Here is a 6000-nt window from a genome sequence, read left to right as displayed (position 1 = left end):
CGGCCGCCCGCGCCGACGAGGAAGCGCCCAGGCTGCCGCCGCCGCCGCCGGGGAGCAGGGCAGGGCCGGGCGGGGCCGCGCGGGGCGGGGCGTCTCAGGCGCGGGCGGCCCCCGGGAGCCTCGCCATCGCTCCCGGGCTCACCGCGAGCCGCCGCGAGCGCTCCGCGTGCCCGCGGTCCTCGGAGCCGCCGCCGCAGCGCCCTGGGCGGCCGGGGATGCTGCCGGGGCCGCCGCCGCCGCCGCCGCCCTGTGCATTGTGGGAGCGGGAGGAGCCGCGCCGAGCGCGGCGGCCGCGGCCGCTCCGGGCTCTCGCGGGCTCACGCCGCCTCCCGCCGGCCCGCGGTCCCCCGGCCGCAGCTCGCCCTCCCCGGGGCGCGGGGCACCCCGGACGCCCCCTGCCCCGGGACCGCGCGGAATGACCCCTCCGCGAAAGGGGCGGCGGCGGCCGGTGTCCCCGAGGGTGTCCCGCTGGAGGCTGCCTCTCCCGTCCCAGCCGGCTGTCCTAGGGGAGCGTTTCGGGAGAGACTTCTCGGGAGGTCACAGGATAGCCTTGAGGTCCAGAAGAGCCTTGTTGGCAGCAGTCAGGGAGGGAGGACCGGGAATCTGAGAGAGGATCACCAGGGCCCCTGCACGCCTTGGTGACTGCGGCAGGATCGGTTCGCGATGCCGGAGCACAGCGGCTCGTTTTAAGCTGCAGAAACTGAAGTGAGCCTTGAAACAAGATGCCCCCAGGGGACGGCCCTTAGCCTACCTTGTGAACTAGGCCTAAGTGTTTGTAGAGATGCCCCTGCCTTGTCTCCAGCCCTCTTGTCCTGTCTCCAGCGTATCCGCACCGTATGCAATCCTGCTGAAGCTGATACGGATGCCACCTGGGGGCTTTTGTGGAGGGTCTATAGCTACAACGTAGCTCTGTATCAAAAGCTCAAAGAAGTCTCAGAAGCAACATTCAGTCTACTCACTATTATCCTTGCACATCAGGCTTAAGAATGGTGGTCTTTGCAGCCCCACCACCATGCACCAGCCCTTCAGATAATAAAGGTAGGATGAATGAAATAGGGTCCCTGGCTTGGGGGAGCTCACTGCAACAGGTCGCTTAGGGGCTGGGGAAGGGACAGTCCATGCTGCATGGTCCTTTAAAGCAGTAATTCTAATTCTGTAATATTGGTCCAATTCTAGAGGCAGAGGCAAAGTACCATTACTGGTCATATTGGTTGGCATTTACATATCCTAATATTTAATGTTTCAGAGGACTGAGTGTAGGTGACATTTGGGTAGGTGGGGAAGAACCCCAAATAGCTCATGGAAAGACCCAAATGGTAAAGGGAAGAAAAAAAAAAAAAAGACCCAAACGGTGATATGGATGGGAGGTCACTTATGATTAAAGGATATGTAAAGGAACAGTGAGAGAACTAGGCTAAGTAGCAGAAAAACCAAAGTTAATAATAGAGTAAGACTGACCCAAGAGATTTCTGGAAGGTGGACAGCAGGTGTCAGGAACTCCTAGCTCCCCACCCCGTTGCTTCCCCAACTCCAGCCAGCTACCCCAGCTTCCTCTCGCCTGTGAGCTTAGGCCTGGCCACATTTCATGGCTCCCCAGGCAAGGAAGATAAAAAAGAACAGTACTTAACTCTAAAGGTGCAATTATTTTTATTCCCTATACCTATTACTCTAATTCTAGATTCTAATCTTGTGTTTCCTAAAATATGTATCTAATCTCTAGCCCTTTGTTCCCAGTCTCCTAGCCTGTGTGCTGACCACCTGCCATTTGACCGGCTTCCGCACCTTAATGCCTAACTCTATGGTACCCGATTCAGTTGATTGCGCTACATCTTGAAATGCTTTCTGCCCAAATCCATCGCATGCACCTGCTTTATGTTGCCTTGATCTTCCTGAATTACTTTATTTGATGTAGGTACGTACTAGTCACTCTCATCTTGTACCTCTAACAACCTCAGACACACACCTGCCTTTGCTGTGGTAGTGGTGGAGGTTCCTCAGTAGTGAAAATGACTTAGATTCAGATGACCTAGATTCTAGTCCCAGTTCTAATCTGGGGCAAGACACCTATTCAACATGAGACTTTGTTTTTGCAAAAACTTTAACAAATAATTTTAGAATGGTTTTAGATTTATAGACAATTTTCAAAGATAATAGAGATCCCATATACCCCATGCAATGAACTTAATGTTTTTGCCCCTACCCCCCCCCCAAATTCATTTAAAATTCTAATCCCCAGGTGATGATAGGAGGAGGTGAAGGTTTTGGAAGCGATTAGGTCATGTAAGGGGAGCCCTCATGAATTGCATTAGTGCCCTTATGAATGAGGCCAAAGCAAGCTCCCTCACCCCGGGGTTCCACCATCTGAAGTTATAGTGAAAAGAGAGCCATTTATGAGGAAGCTGGCTCTCACCACACACTGAATCTGCGGCACCTCGATCTTGGACTTCCCAGCATCCAGAACTGTAAGAAATTTTTGTCGTTTATAAGCCACCAGTCTTATTTGTTATAGCAACCCAAACAGATTAAAATACCCTGCGACCATTCAGCTTATTATTAACATTTTACATTGGTAAGAAACATTTGTTACAGATAATGAACCAATATCGACATATTACCATTAACTGAAGCCCATACTTTATTCAGATTTCTTTAATGTTTACCTGATGTACTTTTCCACTCCAGGACTCTGTTCAGGATATGACATTACATTTAATTGTTGTGTCTCGTTTGGGTCTTCTTAGCTGACAATTTCCCCCTTTCCTTGTTTTTGATGATAATTTTGAGTAGTACTGGCCAAATATTTTTAGAATGTTCCTCAGTTGGGATTTGTCTTGATTAGCCTTGGGTTATAGGTTTTTGTGAGGAAGACCACAGTGGTAAAGTGGCATTTTTATCACATCACATCAAGGGTCATACTATCAACATGACAGGACATCACTGTTGATAATGACCTTGATCATCTGGCTCAGGTCATGTCTAGTTTCTCCACTGTCGTTCTTTTCTCCCCGTAATAGTGTGAATTATGTCCCCTCAAAATTCATAAACTGAAGTCCTAAACCCCACCCTTGCAACTCAGAACGTGACTGTTTTTTCAGATGGTGTCCTTAAAAAGGTAAGTAACAATGAGGGCAATTGCACCATAATCCAATATGACTGGTGTCCTCAGAAGAGATTAGGACAGACATATATAGAGGGAAGACCATGTGAAGACACAGGGGAAAGATGGTCAACTGCAAGCTAAAGGGCCGTAGAGGAAACCAAGCTGGCCAACACCTTGATCTTGGACTTCTAGCCTCCAGAAAAGTGAGAAAATAAATTTATGTTAAGCCACCTAGTCTGTGATACTTTGTTATGGCAGCCCTGTCAGACTAATACATGCCCCTTTCGATACTCTTTTTTTTTAATTTAATTTTTTAAAGAGAGGAATGGAGAGGGAAACATTCATCAGCTGCTTCCTGCACGCCCCCTACTGGGCATGGAGCCCGCAACCCAGGCATGTGCCTTGACTGGGGACCTCTTGGAGCCCTGGAGGATGCTCACCCGAGCCACACCAGCCGTACTCTTTTCAAATGAAATCACTATATGCAGTCCATGCATCATGAGTGGGAAGTTATGCTCCAACTCCCTAAGGACAGAATACCTACATAAATTTGGAATTATTCTACATGGGCAATTTGTCTCATCTCCGCCACTTATTCATTCAGTTATTTATTTATTTAAGTATAGACTTATATGTATTTTATACTTTCGGTTATAATCTGATACTGTATTTTGTTGCTGAAATTGGTCATGCTTTAGCCATTGGGAGCTCTTTCAGTTGGTCCCTGGGCCCTTTTTATATACCCCCCATCGCTGTGTAAGGAGTTTTTTTGCGTTTTTTTTTTTTTTTTCTTCAGAGCACTTCCTTACCTTTTAACTCTATAAGATGCTGCAGAATCATCCTGTATATTTCTTCTCCAGTCCTAACATCAGCCATTTCTCCAAGGAGCCCTGGTTCCATTTCATTGGAGGATATTGGAAACTAAGATCTGAGCCTCATTGCTCTTGGGGTATTTTTTCTAGCCAGAGTAAGGAAATATGTACATACTAATCTGTGTACATATACATATCTATAAATATTTCTATAATGTAGGAAACTATATTAAGCTAAACATGAGTTCATACTAATGTCTCCAACTCTGATCCATTACACAGAAATCATTCTAGCCTCCTCTGGCCTATCCATAAATTCTCCAACACTGAGAAACCTGAGCCTTTTTTTTAAAGCAATGGTGTTTTTGTTGTTTTTTAGAATAGTTTATTGATTTTTACAGAGAGAGGACAGGAAACGGGGAGAGAAACACTGATGTGAGAACGCAACATCGATCGCCTGCACACCCCCTACAGGGGATCGAGCCTGCAAACTGGGCACGTGCCCTTGACCAGGAATCTAACCACCGCCAACGGGACAAAGCCCAACCAATGGAGCCACACCTTCCAGGGCGAGCCAGGGCAAGCCTATCTTTTTTGTTGTTGTTACTCCTCAAAGATATTTTTTCCGTTTTTTTTTTAGAGAAAGTGGAACGAAGGAGGCAAGGGGTGGGGGAGAAACATCTATGTGAGAGAGACACATTGATTGGTTGCCTCCCACACACACCACGACCGGGGCCGGGCATCAAACCTGTGACCCAGGTATGTGCCCTTGACTAGGAATCAAACCCGAGACCCTCTGGTGCACAGGCCGACGCTCTAACCACTGAGTCACACAGACCAGGGCGAGCCTATTTTTTTTTTTTAAATCAGCAAAATCAGGACAACTTATATGTGTATCATTGTTGGGTTCAAATGCAATGAGAAAGTGTATTAGAAACTGGTCTGTGCTATACAATTTTATTATTAATCAAATTTTCAGTCCTCTCCCACACATTCACCCCCCATCCTGGACTGCCCAGTCATGTTGCAGGATTCAGTGGAAGCTGAATCAAGAATTGAGTGACTTCTGCCCGGCTGGCCTGGCTCAGCGGTTGAGCATCGACTTAGGATTGGGGAGACTGAGGTCGGATTCCCCGTCAGGGCACATGCCGGAGTTGTGGACTCAATTCCTGGTAGGGGGCGTGCAGGAGGCAGCTGATCAATGACTCTCTCATCGCTGATGTTTGTATCTTTTTCCTCTCCCTTTCTCTCTTTGAAATCAATAAAGACATATTTAAAGAAAGAAGGGAGGGAGGGAAAAGAAAAGAATTGAGTGACTTCTGAAAGAACATTTTTGATGGGGGGAAAAAAACTTCAAGGTCAGCCAGGAAGGATAAATAGGTCAAAGATTGGGCCTGTACAAAGTTCTGACTTAATCAGGTTACCATCTGGCTATATTGTTTGAGAGCCTCCTTTAATGCCTTGAGCCAAGTCAAATCAAAATACGTATAGAAATACTGAACTCCTTGAAGTTCTCCCACACCGAAGTAGAAAATACTGCAGTGTTGTATTGGACCATATAAGAAGGTATAATGGCACCTATCACATTTGTTTGCCTGTCTGTCTGTATTTTAAGAAAATTTCACCCTGGCTGGTGTGGCCCAGTTGGTTGGAGCATCACTACCGTTTATCAAAAAAAGGTGTCTGGGGCTCAATTCCCGGCCAGGGCACATACCCAAGTTGTGGGTTCAAGCCCCACCTGGGGTGCATGCAGGAGGCAACCAATCGATGTTGGGAGCAGGAAAAGAAGTCTAACAATTTAACTTAAAACCAACTATTAGTTCTATCATTCCTTACCGTACACTTACCCTGACTGATGCCCGCTTGATGGCATTTGCTCCATTCAGTTCTCGATAATGACCTCACCACCTGGATGGGACTAAGGTCGTTCAGTGAACAATCCTCTAGTGCCTTTTCCCCACCTGAACTCGTCATTAATCCTGACGCTTTTGAAAGACATGCCAACGCTGTTCTCTTTCACGCCTGCTCTCAATCGCAGCTTTTGCCTCCCCCCCATACTTTGCCTATAACCATACTCAAACCTTTTCT

This window comes from Miniopterus natalensis, chromosome 1, assembly GCF_054644295.1.
Source record: "Miniopterus natalensis isolate mMinNat1 chromosome 1, mMinNat1.hap1, whole genome shotgun sequence".
Classification (NCBI taxonomy): Eukaryota; Metazoa; Chordata; class Mammalia; order Chiroptera; family Miniopteridae; genus Miniopterus; species Miniopterus natalensis.
The sequence above is the reverse complement of the archived record's forward strand: the minus strand, read 5'-3'. Positions refer to the sequence as shown.